This window comes from Dendropsophus ebraccatus, chromosome 11 (assembly GCF_027789765.1).
Source record: "Dendropsophus ebraccatus isolate aDenEbr1 chromosome 11, aDenEbr1.pat, whole genome shotgun sequence".
Taxonomy (NCBI): domain Eukaryota; kingdom Metazoa; phylum Chordata; class Amphibia; order Anura; family Hylidae; genus Dendropsophus; species Dendropsophus ebraccatus.
In genome coordinates this window covers 85,434,219-85,450,088 of record NC_091464.1, presented here as the reverse complement: position 1 = coordinate 85,450,088, position 15,870 = coordinate 85,434,219, and the positions used below count along the sequence as shown (strand labels likewise).

The 15,870-nt window shown below is 42.5% G+C and overlaps 1 protein-coding gene across 4 annotated transcripts in view; it reads left to right on the top strand.

Moving 5' to 3' along the window:
• The first annotated feature begins 372 nt into the window (after positions 1-372).
• Positions 373-15,870, top strand: part of ST3GAL6 (ST3 beta-galactoside alpha-2,3-sialyltransferase 6) — a 156,208-nt gene continuing 140,710 nt past the window's right edge. For all 4 annotated transcript variants that reach the window (XM_069945574.1, XM_069945572.1, XM_069945573.1 and 1 more), the window contains exon 1: positions 373-470. The gene's annotated coding sequence lies outside the window, so the exon portion shown is untranslated. The remainder of the gene's footprint in view (positions 471-15,870) is intronic.

Here is a 15,870-nt window from a genome sequence, read left to right as displayed (position 1 = left end):
CACATAAAAGCCATGTTACCTCACATGAACCAGATGTACCTCACCTCAGAAACACTTCACAACACCCCAAAATCCACGGGCACCCCTGTAAAGTGTCCAAACCACCTTGTGCTCCCCCCAAAGTCGCCTCTAGTCACGTCATAAGTTACTTCAATGAGCCCCGAGCTCCCCCAGCCCCGGGTCCTGTACATGTAGCCGTGAGGCGATGGTTGTCACCGCACTCAGCAGCCCCCCGGCTTCCTCGCACAGGATATCCCCTGTGTGTCAGTTCCTGCCGCCCGGTTACATTGTCTCAGCAGCAGCAGCAGCAGTCTCCCCCCATGTCTCTGCCGCCCCCCGCCCGCTCGCCCAGGCGCCTCCCTCCTCCGTCCGGCCGCCAGGCGAGCAGCACAGCGCTGTGCCCTCCCTCATTCCTCCTCTGCCGATAGCGGATAGTGGTTCCTGCGCTGTACACAGACATCTGCGAGCAAGTAAGTGTGTCTGGCAGCCCCCCACCCTGTCCGTGCTGTGAGGGGGTCTGCTCCCCGCTGTCACACATGAAGCCCCCCCGCCCCTGTATGGCGTAGTTCCTCTGCCCGGGTATGGGGGGTTCCTGTGTATTTTGGGGGCAGGGTCTCCCCTCCTGGGCTCCATTGTGTGCACAGAGATTGTCTTCTATCTTTTTGTCTGTGTGCAGGAGCCAGGGGACAGCTGGCTGTGTGTGCCATCCTTCTCACAACTTTTACAGTGATGGGAGGAGGCAGGGGGTCGCCTCTGTATCCTAAATATATACTTCATGGTTGGCCTCTGTATCCTAAATATATACTTCATGGTTGGCCTCTGTATCCTAAATATATACTTCATGGTTGGCCTCTGTATTCTTTATATATACTTCATGGTCGGCCTCTGTATTCTTGGATATATACTTCATGGTCGGCCTCTGTATTCTTGGATATATACTTCATGGTTGGCCTCTGTATTCTTGGATATATACTTCATGGTTGGCCTCTGTATCTTGGATAGATCCTTCATGGTTGGCCTCTGTATCTTGGATAGATCCTTCATGGTTGCCCTCTGTATCCTAGATATATACTTCATGGTTGGCCTCTGTATTCTTGGATATATTCTTCATGGTTGGCGTCTGTATCTTAGATATATACTTCATGGTTGGCCTCTGTATCTTAGATATATACTACTTTGTTTATGGTGATATTTCTGGAGGATGTTGAGGAGCTGTACATAACTCCATCCATCATCCGGGGCATCTACCACCTCTGTGTTTGGTTTCTGTAGAAGTGTATTATGTAAACCAGTGTTTCCCAACCTGCGGCTCAACAGCTCTTGCAAAACTACAAACTGCCACCATGCTATCTATGGCTTTCTGTGTGTTGTTTTTTTTTTTTTAATTTTCAAATTTTCTCCCACCATGCTGCGTTACTTCTGCTGTTGCAACACTACAACTCCCACCATGCTGTGTTACTTCTGCTGTTGCAACACTACAACTCCCACCATGCTGCGTTACTTCTGCTGTTGCACCACCACAACTCCCACCATCCTATGGCTTTCCTTTATTTTTTTCCCCCTCAAAACTACAACTCCCATCATGCTGTGTTACTTCTGCTGTTGCACAACTACAGTTCCTATTGTGCTATTTCTCCCCAGCTGTTCCAGTACTGCCCGTGATACTCTGGCTGACCAGTCTTATCATGCTATGGCTAAGGGTGCCTTTACACAGAGATTTATCTGACAGATTTTTGAAGCCGAAGCCAGGAGTGGATTTGAGAAGAGAACTGTTCCCTGTTTATAGTCTGTTCCTGGCTTTGGCTTCAAAAACCTGTCAGATAAATCTCTATGTAAAGGCACCCTAACCTGCAGTGTCTTTCTGGCTGTTGCAAAACTGCAGTTCCCATTATGCCATGGTTCTAGCTGTTGCAAAACAACGACTCTCTTCATGGTGCGGTCCTCCAGCTGTTGCAAAACTACAACTCCCGTGATGCTGTGGCTCTCAGGCTGTTGCAAAACTACAGTTAACATCCTGCTGGGGCTCTGTGACAGCAGCTGCAAAGCTACAAGGCCCATAACACTGTGGCCAGCTGTTGCAGTCTCCTTATACCAGGGCTGGCCAGCTGTTGCTCTTTGGCTGCTGCAGGACTGCTGCTCCTGTCCTCCTGTGGCTGCACTGCAACTCCTATCATGCTGTGGCTCCTCAGCTGTTGCATTACATGACCCCTACGCATGAACTTTACAATCAAGATGATTTCAAGACAGAGATGGGTGATGGCACCCTGGGTCTGAAAGCTGGATGCTGTGGGGAGCAGCATGGAGAATGGCAACAGGGAAGCAGGGGCTGCACTGACATGGAAAATTGTAAGCAAAAACTGACGTGCATAAAACACACTTTACAAAAAATGGTGAATGCAGAGCCCGCTGCAATTTTGCAAAACTGCCCCAAACACCAAAATAAATATCATGCACCAAAATGTTATGTGGCTATGGCGTTTCATATTTCCCTGTTGGTTCTCAGCTAACATCTGGCCGCAGCATTTTGGAGCTCAAAAAAAGTCATGCACCAATTTTGATGTTGGTGTTTTTTGCAAGGGTGGACGCTGAAAAACAGTGTGGACAGATGTTTGCTGAGACTTAAAGGGGTAGTCCAGTGGAGGGGATTTTTTTCGATATGGCCGGGGAGGAGGTGGCTGAGGGCAACGACGTCCACTCGGCTCCCCGGTTTAAGCGGCAGGTCCCGCATCGCGGCGCTCCGGTCTTCGCTGCCCGGCCGCTTCCTGGTCTCTGACGCGGGCTTGAGATGTAACATTTCAAGTCCGCTCAGCCAGTCAGTGACGGAAGCGGGATCCCACCTCCGTCACAACGTCCCCCTTTCAATACATTGTGTGAAAACGGACGTTTTTAATGGAAAACAGGGCCATTTTTGCAATCCGTCTTTTTCATCTGATGAAGAAAAAATTTGTGTGCATCATTGACTTCCATTATAATAAAAAACTGAACAAATCAGATACTTTTTTTTTTTTTTTTTTTTTTTTACGGACACAAAGATTAGGTCAACTGAGTTAAAAAATGATCCGTTTTTCTTTTTTTTTTTTTCTTTTAATTGGAAGTCAATGGAGAAATGGATGCACACAAATGCATCCGTTTTTTATTTAAAAAAAATAGGATGAAAAAAAAAGAGGATTGCAAAAACGCAGTGTAAACCCAGCTGGGTTCACACTACATTTTTGCAATCTGTTTTTTCCATCCATTTTTTTGCAAAAAAACGGATGCATGTGTGTGCATCCGTTTTGATCCGTTTTTTCATTGAGTTCCATTATAAAAAAAAAAAAAATCAAAACAGATCTTTTTTTTTTAACTGACACAAAAATGAGGTCAACTACGTTTTGTGTACGTAAAAAAAACCCGATCCGTTTTGATCCTTTTTTTTAATAATGGAATTCAATGGATAAACGGATGCACACACATGCATCTGTTTTTTCCATCTGTTTTTCATCCTTTTTTTCCCCAAAAAACGGGTTGCAAAAACATAGTGTGAACCCAACCTTACTGTGTGAGTGCACTCTTGCAGAGGTGATCTCTAGAAGCAATGCAACCAGAACACCCAGCCAGGTGCTTTACATAGTGGTTAATGGCTAATTTGTTAATGGCCAATAATGGCTACAACAAGTTACGTATTCTGTATGTACTGTACCTCATCGCAGTAGTAGTCTTCAAGCTTTGCTGGCCGTGGAGGTTGTACATTTTTTGGCAGTACAAAACTTATTTTAACCCCTTGGCAATAGCTGTCATACATGTACAGTGGATGCGAGCTTGGAATGTACTATGTTCGCTCACCTTATACAAGGCAGGTGCTGGCTGCTATGAGAAATCACACATCAGTTGTTAAACACCCTAAGGCTGGGTTCACACTATGTATATTTGAGGCTGTATTTGGTCCTCATGTCAGGTCCTCATAGCAACCAAAACCAGGAGTGGATTAAAAACAAAGAAAGGCTCTGTTCACACAATGTTGAAATTGAGTGGATGGCCGCCATATAACGGTAAATAACTTCCTTTATTTCAATACAACAGCCATTGGTTTAAAATAACAGCAAATATTTGCCATTAAATGACGGACATCCACTCAATTACAACATTATGTGAACATAGCCTTTCTGTGTTTTCAATCCACTCCTTGTTTTGGTTGCTGTACAGCCTCAAATATACGTAGTGTGAACATAGCCTAAGGGTGCAAACACACAGGACGTATATGCAGCAGATCTGCAGCAGATTTGATGGTGCAGATTTGATGCTGTGTTCAGTTATTTAGATCTAATCTGCTGCGTATTTGCTGCGTATCACAGCAGTAAATACACTGCGTATACGGTGTGTGTGTTTGTACCCTAATGGTCCTTTTACACGGAACGATTTATTGTTCGTTTTTGCACGATAACGATCGAATTCGAACGATAATCATATGTGTAAACACAGCGACCGATCAAGCGACGAGCGAGAAACCGTTCATTTTGATCTTTCAACATGTTCTCAAATCGCCGTTGATCGTTCGCAAAAAATTCGCTGATCGTTCCGTGGGAACATTCTTTCAACGATTTCACCAATGTGGGAGATAGGCTTAAGCGATTGCAAAACGATCGCATAACGATTTTTCCGTACGATGTATTGGTCCATCTAAACGTTGATAGTTGTAAAAAAAACATTGTTCATTCAAAATCGCTGCGATCAGGCGAATTATCGCTTCGTGTAAAAGTACCATTAGGTCACATTCCCACATCTGTGGTCCCTGCATGAGGCCTAAACCACTTCCCCTTACGGCCGTGTTGGCCGTGTTTGATCAGCAAATTGAGTGGCTGTTGGTAAATGCATTGGGTGCGCGGTTTTAGACGCATTTGGGAACATGACCTCAAATGCAGCGTTCAGTAATGTTTGCAGCATTTAGGAGGTTGTCTGACGTGCCTGTGTGGTCAGATATTCAGCTTCCCTCAACATAATGACGGGGTGTCAGCAGGTGGAAGCCTTCTATAACAGCCTCACACCGACAGGCTTGTGCACTCTAATTTAAACGGGTAGTTCACCCCCAAAAAAACTTTTTTTTTTTTCAAATCAACTTGTGTCAGAAATTTGTAATTTACTTATATTAAAAAATCTCAAGTCCTCCAGTAATTATGAGCTGCTGTATGTCCTGCATGAAATGGTTTATTCTTTCCAGTCTGAAGAGCAGGAGAGGTTTTCTATGGGGATTTGCCCCTGCTCTGGACAGTTCCTGATATGGACAGAGGTGGCAGCAGAGAGCACTGTCAGACTGGAGAGAATGCATCCCTTCCTGCAGGACATGCAGTAGCTAAAAAGTACTGGAAGACATAAGATTTTTTTAATAGAAGTAAATTTATATAAAGCCCCTGCTCAACATAGCTTTCATCCACCTTTCCCAGAATACTTAGACATAGAATACTTAGACATAGAATGTTTGTGTAGTGACTGCATCATCTTAAAGTGTCCCTGTCATTAGAAACTGACACCTCAAAAGTTTTGATCGGATAGGATCTTAGGGTACAAACACACACACCGTATACGCAGCGTATTTACTGCTGCGATACGCAGCAAATACGCAACAAATATGCAGCAGATTAGATCTAAATAACTGAACACAGCATCAAATCTGCTGCGTATCTGCTGCGTATTTGCTGCGTATACGGTGTGTGTGTTTGTTCCCTAAGTGTTCAGACCCCTACGATCATTAGAACCAGCTGAGAGAATCACATGGTTGTGCACTTCCCAGCTCTCCACCTTTTCCATCTCGCTGCATGAGACACGCTCCATAAATCTATAATGGAGCTGGTATTGTGCAGTTAGCTGGAGATAGCAGCGAGCCGGGGATTGATATGCATAACTTCCTGCCTCTCGTTATAATGAATTATGGTGGTCCAACCACTCGGATAAAAACTGAGCACTGACCGATTAAAACATGTTTCCTACTGACTGGTAGTTTCATTTGGTTATTCAAATAATTTTATGAATATCACAAAGTGGTGCTAAAACTTTTATTTATATATATATATATATATATATATATATATATATATATAGCCTCCTTTGTCAATATAAGGGGTGAGACCAGATAGAACATTATCTTTTTTTCTATGGACAATGCGCATACATATATATATATAGTGGTACCTTGGTTTAGGAGTAACTTGGTTTAAGAGCGTTTTAGTTTAAGAGCTCAGTTTTTCAAAATTGTGACTTGGTTTAAGAGCATTGCTTTGGTGTAAGAGCTCCCTGTACTGGGTGGGAAGGAAATTTGGGAAGGGACATGGTCTGCATAGTGGGGCCTACAGCCCTGTACTCTGACCCAGGAAGTCTCCCTCACCTTCCAAATCATAGCAGATCCACTTCAGGCTGAGGCTTGCATCAGGGGACAGGACTGTGGAGGTAATCTCTCCACAGCTGTAACCCCTCTCTCCCCGGACAGAGAGTGCTGCATGTATGTGCCCACATCTGCCCTGCTCATTCCTTCATGCTCCCTGCAGTCTCTGTCAGCCCTTGTGTTTTCCATCCTCTCCATTACTGCACAGTATATCATCATAATATCACATTCTGCTGTTTCTAAATGTTTGTTTCATCTGTTTTACATGTTATTCAGAATAATAAACTAGAGATGAGGGAACCTCGGGCATGCTCGAGTCGATCCGAACCCAAACGTTCGGCATTTGATTAGTGGCGGCTGCTGAACTTGGATAAAGCTCTAAGGTTGTCTGGAAAACATGGATGCAGCCAATGACTATATCCATGTTTTCCACATAGCCTTAGGGCTTTATCCAACTTAAGCAGCCACCACTAATCAAATGCTGAAAGTTTGGGTTCGCATGGATTCCAGCATGTTCGAGGTTCGCTCATCTCTATAATAAATCATTATTTTTGGGGTGTTGAACCAATTGTCTGCATTTCTGTCATTTCTTATGGGAAAATTTGCTTTGGTTTAAGAGTGATCGAATTATGCTCGTAAGCCAAGGCACCACTAATAAATATATATATATGTGTGTGTGTGTGTGTGTGTGTATATATATATATATATATATATATATATATATATATATATATATATATATACACACACACACATATAGCCCTTGCTGCACTGTGCAATAGGTGCTCATTTACATTATTGATCTAGCTGCCATCGGCCCATTTAACAGGACCATTTACACAGATTATCTGCCAAAGATTTGAAGCCAAAGCCAGAAATGGATTTAAAAAGAGGAGAAATCTTAGGCTTTCCTTTATGACCTGATCTGTTTACAGTCTGTTTCTGGCTTTGGCTTCAAATCTTTAGCAGATAATCTTTGTGTGTAAATGGACCTTTATGATGCGTTTACACGGAGCGATAATTCGCCCAATCGATCACTTACCGATTTTGAAGCAACAATTTGGTTTTTATAACGATCAGCGTTTAGACGAAGTGAAAAATTGTTTAAAAAATCGTTATTGCAATCGTTTTTAAGATCGCTTAAGCCCATCTCACACATAGGGTGAATCTTTGAAAGACTGTTCAGATGAAGCGATCTGCAAATTTTCAGCGAACGACCAACAACGATTTGAGAACATGTTGAAAGATCACGATAGATTTCTCGCTCGTCGCTTGATCGTTGGCTGTGTTTACACAAGACGATTATCGCTCAAATGCCATCATTATCGCTAAATGCACTACTAGGTTCCCACACTTGCGTTTGTGAACTACAATGAGAAGGCGTAAAGAAACCCATGCATTTTACGGATTGTGCTTTATGAGCAGCAGCTGACAAAACATGAGTTAGCGACTGTCTTTCCTGGTTGTAAACAATCTGACAAGTCTGGTAATGCTGATCACATCACACCGGTCATTTAGGTTCTAATTATGTAAATAAAAAAGTAGCAGAAAACACAACAAGAACTCAAATGTTAGAAGGCAGCTTTACTGCTCCTGCTGGGCTGTGTACACAACACTCGTGCTCTGTGCCCCCACATCCACTGTGATGGAGAAGGAAGCAGACAGATCTAAAACGGATACATTGTGGATATTTTTTTTGTTGAAAGCTTCTGGACAGTATCCTGTGAATTTCCGTATTGCAGGGAATAAAAGGATGTGTGCACAACGCCTTAGGCCTCCTTCACATGACCTCAAGTGCTTTGCAAATTGAAAATATACAGATACATAGTCCAGTTTTTCTTTTGTGACCTGACCTAATAAACTCAATTCCAAAGTTTCTTAAAAATATACGACAGTGACGCTTTAAAGTGCCTCTGTCATAACTTTCAAAATCTAAATCAGCAAGGGATGTGATATAAGGCAATTTACATTCATTATTTTATAAATTTTTTTTTAGGTATCATGGAAAAGTTCCGGTTCTTTTGCACAGAGGCAGTCGTTTGATAGACAAATTGAGCCGTGACGTCACAAACATGTCAAAAGTTTTGATTGGTCCAAGTCTGAGTGCTCAAATCCGTACCAATCGGGAGATGGAGCGGGGATAAGACCATGCTGCAACGCGTCCTCTCCCGCTCTGAATTAAAAAAAAGTCAGAGCTTAACTTTTTTTAAAAAAACCTCTGAACAGGGAGAGAACGCGCTGCAGCTGTGGTCCTCTCTCCGCTCCATCTTCCGATCGGTACAGGTCTGAGCACTCAGACCCGGACCAATCAAAACTTTTGACATGTCATAAGTTTTTTTTTTTTCCCCCCGTAACAGGTACACTTAAATCAATGATCAGTGTAAGAAATCCAATGTAAAATGTTAGTCCCTCAAGGGGACATTAAAAATGTAACAAAAATTAATAGTTTTAAAAAACACACTATAGCCCCACCCCCAATAAAAGTTTAAATCACCTCCCTTTTCCATTTTATAAATAAAACACATAAAAATAAATAAACATATAATATACTGTAGTAATCGTCTGATCTACTAAAATCCTATTATTCCCGCACGGTCAATGGTGTAAACAGAGAGGTAAAAATACGCTAAGATTGATTTTTATTGCATTTTATTTAAAATAAAATTAATAAAAATTGATCAATACATCTCATCTACACAAATATGGTATTAATAAAAATGAGATCATGGCGCAAGAAATGACGCCTTATACAGCCCTGTAGGTAAAAAAAAAAAAAAGAAACGCTATAAGAGTTTTATTGTAAAGTGCATTATGTAAACAGGGAACCCCCCCACAATTTGCAGAATTGTGTTTTTTTTTCCCCAATTTCACCCCGTAAATTATATTTTGGGGGTTCCATCATACATGTATGGTAGATCAAAAGGCGCCTGTACAAAGTACACCTGTTCCTGAAAAAAACAAGATCTGGCTCTTAAGACAAGGAGGAAAAACAAAAAATCTAAATTGAATTTGGGCTCCCCGACCCCCTGGTACAGCCCGGATACTTACCCTTTCCTGCAAGTCCTGCTCCTGGACCTGGTCCCGGGACGAAGATATTCCCGTCGGAAGCGGTGCACGCGCGCTGCAGAGGTGGGCAGAGATGGGCATCGGACTCATCTCTGCTGATTAGCATACAGCGCGCTCAGCTTCGGGCGTCGATATCTCCGTCCTGGGACCGGTTCCAGGAGCGGGACTTGCAGGAAAGGGTGTAAGTATCTGGGGCTGCATCGGGGGGGTCGGGCGGGTTCTGCGCCTGCGTCCCGTCTGACAGGTTCCCTTTAATCCTTTCCCGCACGAGGATGTAACTGTATGTCCTTGCGTGGGTGTGGGCGTTCAGAGCGGGGCCAGGCGGCGACCCCGCTCTGAACTGCCGCGGTCCCGGGTGCCTTATGTAGCCCAGGGCCGCGGCTATTAGCGTGCATGGTCCGATTGCCGTGCATGCTAATAAGGTAATCAGATACAACTGTCAAAGATAAAGTTAAAAAAAAAGTGTTATTAATAAAAAGCCCCCTCCGCTAATAAAAGTTTCAATCACCCCCCCTTTTCCCATGTTATAAATAAAAATAAATAACTAAATAAATAAGTAAACAAACATGTTTGCTATCGCCGCGTGCGTAATCGCCCAAACTATTAATCACATTTCTGATCTCGCACGGTAAATGGCGTAAGCGCCAAAAAATCCCAAAGTGCAAAATTGCGCATTTTTGGTCGCATCAAATCCAGAAAAATTGTAATAAAAAGCGATCAAAAAGTTGCATATGCGCAATCAAGGTACTGATAGAAAGAACACATCATGGCGCAAAAAATGTCACCTCACACAGCCCCATAGACCAAAGGATAAAAGCGCTATAAGCCTGGGAATGGAGCGATTTTAAGGAACATATATTCGGTAACAATGTTTTGAATTTTTTACAGGTCATCAGATAATATAAAGGTTATACATGTTACATATCGTTGTAATCGTAACGACTTGAGGAACATATATAACATGTCAGTTTTTCCATAGGACACACGGCGTAAAAACAACCCCCCCCCCCCCCCCCCATAGAAAAAGAATTGTGTTTTTTTTTTTCAATTTCGCTGCGCATATAATTTTTTTCTGGTTTCGCTGCATATTTTATGCAAATGTTCAGCCTGTCATTGCAAAGTACAATTAGTGATGCAAAAAATAAGGGCTCATGCGGGTCTGTAGGTGTAAAAATGCAAGTGCCATGGCCTTTTAAGCACAAGGTGGAAAAAATGAAAACGCAAAAACGAAAATTAGCCTGGTTAAGGGGTTAAAGCATTATAACAAAAGAAAATAATGAATACTGTTTAGATTTAGGGTACAAACACACACACCGTATACGCAGCAGATCTGCAGCAGATTTGGTGGTGCAGATTTGATGCTGTGTTCAGTTATTTAGATCAAATACGCAGCAGATTAGATCTAAATAACTGAACACAGCATCAAATCTGCACCATCAATTCTGCTGCAGATCTGCTGCGTATACGGTGTGTGTGTTTGTACACTGAGGGTATAAACACACACACCGTATACGCAGCGTATTTACTGCTGCGATACGCAGCAAATACGCAACAAATACGCAGCAAATACGCAGCAGATTAGATTTAAATAACTGAACACAGCATCAAATCTGCACCATCAAATCTGCTGCAGATCTGCTGCTTATACGGTGTGTGTGTTTGTACCCATAGGGTACAAACCCACACACCGTATACACAGCAGATACGCAGCAAAAACGCAGCAGATTTGATGCAGATGTGGTGGTGCAGATTTGATGCTGTGTTCAGTTATTTAGATCTAACCTGCTGCGTGTTTGCTGCGTATTTGCTGCGTATCGCAGCAGTAAATAGGCTGCGTATATGGTGTGTGGGTTTGTACCCTTAGGGTACAAACACACACAGCGTATACGCAGCAGATTTGATGCTGTGTTCAGTTATTTAGATCTAATCTGCTGCGTATTTGCTGCGTTTGCTGCGTATACGGTGTGTGCTGCGTAAATACGCTGCGTATACGGTGTGTGGGTTTATACCCTTAAGAGTAATCTGATATAATGCAGCCAGTTAACAGTCTAACAGCTTAATCTGTAAGTATGGAACATAACTCCTATCCAAGTTCACATCTGGCCGGCTATTTTCCATTCCTATCCAGCATCACCTGTTCCCCTATGCTGGTTTCACACAAACATATTTTGCAAATGTAGTCAGGTGTTTTTTTTTTTTTTTTTTGTGTGTGGCCTGTAGTTCAGAACTAGTGAGAAATTTAAGGATCAGAAAAACTGAGCTGATTTCTTTCAGAAACGGCGCCACAATTGTCCTCGGTTTGTAAGTGGTATTGCAGCTCAGTTCTTTTGAGGTGATTGGATCCCATTTATAGTACTGCACACAACCTGAGGACAGGGATGGCACTATTTTGGCAAGAAAGTAGCTAGGTTTTTCTTAAAGGGGTTATCCAGCGCTACAAAAACATAGCTACTTTTCCCCCTCTTGTGTCCAGTTCAGGTGTGGTTTGCAATTAAGCTCCATTTACTTCAATGGAACGGAGTTCCAAACCCCACCCAATCTGGAGACAAGAGAAGGGGGAATAGTAGCCATGTTTTTGTAGCGTGGGATAACACCTGTAATCCTGGTGGTAGCTGTATAAATTTGACTATTTTACTTGATTGGGCTTAAGGCTTTCAGGGCATAATGGCGTTATAGTTTTGCAAAAACTGTAGGGCCAGACATGGGGGAAACACTGCGTTACTGTATGGTAGGATCAGAACATGTCATGTGAGACAGACACAGCAGGGGGGCGAAGAGTGGAAGAAATGACTTGAGCTGGGAGAAGGAATAACCCTTTAATGACTAAACACTACTTAGTAGTTATTATGTTTGTTTTTTTACTGGCCATAAGGGTTTGTTTTCAATTATTTATATTAATGTGCTTGAGTCGTGGGGCTGGCCGTGTGTAATATGATCCCAGTGCAATATATAGCAGTATGTTGGACAAGCCATTGCATCTTCTAGAGGTAAGGTCTCATAGTCAGATTACATATGTGTATATATAAGGTAAAAGTAAGAAAAGGTATAAACACAATAGAACTAAAAAACAACCTTTCACACTATACTATACAAACACATAATACAGAACAAACATTGTTGTCATGTCTGAATCATGGAGATAGCAGGTTACGCATCACACGTGGTGAATGCTATAACTGAAAGTCACAAGTTGTTTTTTTTTGTTTAAAACTATTCTCCATGATTTTGTGGGCTGAAAAAAAATGACTCAAAGCCCCCAGTGTTTTTTTTTTAAATCTATATTAATATGGGCGTTCCCGTGTCTCCTCCCCCCCCCCCCATGGAGTTATATCATCTGTTTTTCTCATTCATGGCATGTGACATAGCTATAGACATAGTATGTGATATAGACATAGCATTTTTTTCCTGGTGTTTTCTTCCACTCTATATATAGAGGTCTATGGCCTCGTTCACAATGAGCAAGAACGTTGGAAAATCCCTCCGTGCTCAGTGTCCTGCTCTGAGCGAATGAGAGGACAAGCGTGTCCGCTTCCTCGCCTCTCCGCTCAAAGGAATGACATGTCGCTTCTTTGAGCGGAGAGCGGCGACAGCGGAGAAGCCCACTCAATCTCATTCACTCAAAGCAGCACACTGAGCACAGCGGAATTCCGACATTCTTGCTCAGTGTGAACGGGGCCTATGAGGGGAAAAGCCTGCTGCAGTTTCAAAACACTGCTAAGGAGCACAAAAACACCAAAATTCCCTGAAAAAAAAATTACAAACACAAACGCAATGTTAGGAAGGTGATTCAAATTTCAGTATTGACTCTCAGCTAACCTCATCTAGTATGACAACGCCCTTAGCTTTATCAGAGGAAAACATTTTGTGGTGACACAGCTAATTTTTATATTTTTTTTCTTCAAGTTTTGTATTTTAAAAATACTAAATTTTAATAATGTGTGTGAGTAGATAAATCAAGTCCTTAAAGTCAAAAAGAGCTACTGGAGACTGGACATTACTTTCTATGTAGAGAACTAAAGTGTTTTCAGGGTCCTGTAAAGATCACACAGGATCCCAGAAACATAAAATAAAGCCGCCTGCACCTGGTGCCCAAAGAAGCAACTCATCTTGACACAGGTAAAAAACAGTACAGGACATGTAGTATCACACTGTACTGTAGAAAGGAGATAGTAGACACATAGCAGTACAGGACATGTAGTATCACACTATACGGTAGAGGAGATACTAGACACAGCGCAGTACAGGACATGTAGTAACACACTATATTGTAGAGAGGAGATACTAGACACACACAGCAGCACAGGACATGTAGTATCACACTATATTGTAGAGAGGAGATACTAGACACACACAGCAGCACAGGACATGTAGTATCACACTGTTCTGTAGAGAGGAGATACTAGACACAGCAGTACAGGACATGTAGTATCACACTGTACTGTAGAGCAAATACTAGACACACACAGCAGCACAGGACATGTAGTATCACACTATACTGTAGAGAGGAGATACTAGACACACACAGCAGCACAGGACATGTAGTATCACACTATATTGTAGAGAGGAGATACTAGACACACACAGCAGCACAGGACATGTAGTATCACACTGTTCTGTAGAGAGGAAATACTAGACACAGCAGTACAGGACATGTAGTATCACACTGTACTGTAGAGCAAATACTAGGCACACAATTTGGCTGTCCAGGCATAATGGGAGTTGTAGTTTTTGTAAGAGCTGGAGCGCCAAGGTTCCCTACCTCTGCTCTAAAAAGACCACAATAAAAATTGTGCTTGAATAAAAGCATTAATGTCATTTAAATAAACCTGAAATAAACCATGAAAAATTAAATAAAATCTGTTAGTTTCCCTTTAAACTACACCCAAAAAATCCTGTCCGCAGGTTATATTATTCTAACTTGCTGATGTGTCTCTATAGTGCCCAGGGTGCTGAGGATGAGGGTTATTTTCATAGATTTTAACCTCTGCTCCAGTTTTTTTGGATATTAATAGTTCATTACTCCAAGAATACTTGAATAATGAATGTATTATCTCCCAATTTTTTTTTCTCTACAGACCTCTAGGTTGCTATGATGCATGTACAGCCTGATGCACACTGCTGTTTTATGAATACGTGTTGTATGGATGTATAGTATAGCTCCCATAAGCTGCTATGGTCCTCTACTGTACCTTTATGTGTCTTTGATTTCATACAAAAGAGCATTGTTTTTTCCTGCAGATTACGTATGAGCCCATGGGGCAAAACTCGTGGTGAGCATCGTTGCATGACTTAATATTCTCATAAAGGCCCCATAGGGACGTCATATGCCAACCCTGAGGCAAGCCAGGAAGTCCAGGAGAGAGAGCACTGCCATGTTGAGAAAATAAGAAAATTACTTGAAGCGAATGTACTACCGGAACACAGCTTTTTTTTGTTTTTACATGAATAGACTGGTGCCAGTGCGGGGATGTTTGTGGCACCCGTCTATTACTGACCACCGGCCGGGGATGAAGCACTGGGGTTGGGCTGGCCGGCCCCCAGTAGGATAAAACCCCCTCCCCTCTGTGATAAGCTTCCATTAGAATCAATGGAGCCATGTCACAGAGGGGAAGGCCGTTCGTCAAACTGGGAGCCGGCTGACCTGCCTCCAGTGCTTCATCCCCGGCCGGTGCTCGGAAATCGGGACGCGGTTCAAAAAAAAGGACTGCGGCACAGGCATCCCCCGCTGGCGCCGGTCTAGTCATGTAAAAAGCAATGTAGTGGTGGTACATTCTCTTTAAGGGTGCGTTCACACGTACAGGATCTGCAGCAGATTTGATTGTGCAGGTATAAGTGTAACTAAATAACTGAACACAGCATTAAATCTGTGCCATCAAATCTGCTGCAGATCCTGTGTGAATGCACCTTAAAGGGGTTATCCAGGCTCAGAAAAACATGGCTGCTGTCTTCCAGAAACCACCACTCCTTTTTTTTTTTTTTTTTTTAACTCAGTTTAGGTTTTCCAGGTTTTGCAGCTGAGTTCCATTGAGGTGAATAGAGCTGAATTGTAATACCCCACATAACCTGAGGACAGGGGTAGCGCTGTTTTTGTAAGACAGTAGTTGTGTTTTTTCTAATTCTGGATAACACTGTTAAATACCATTAACCTGAAATTCAGCTTGAAATTTTTGACATACAAAAAATTATCTGTCTTTTAGGGTCTTACGTTCTTATACTGGTTTGCATTGTGTAAATTGGCGGTCAGACTGTGGTTCAGTTTCATTCTGTGTTATCTCCTGCTCTCTCTCATGCATGCCTACCAGGGAAGGCAATGTGAGACAAAGTATGCAAAATCTATCTCAAAGGCTGTCAGAGGGAAGATAAAGCCTAGTGTAAACTTTACACTCCTACACTGTCTCCGGCAGGGCGGCAATTTGAAAAAAATCCATCTTTAAAGATTTTTTTCTGCTCCG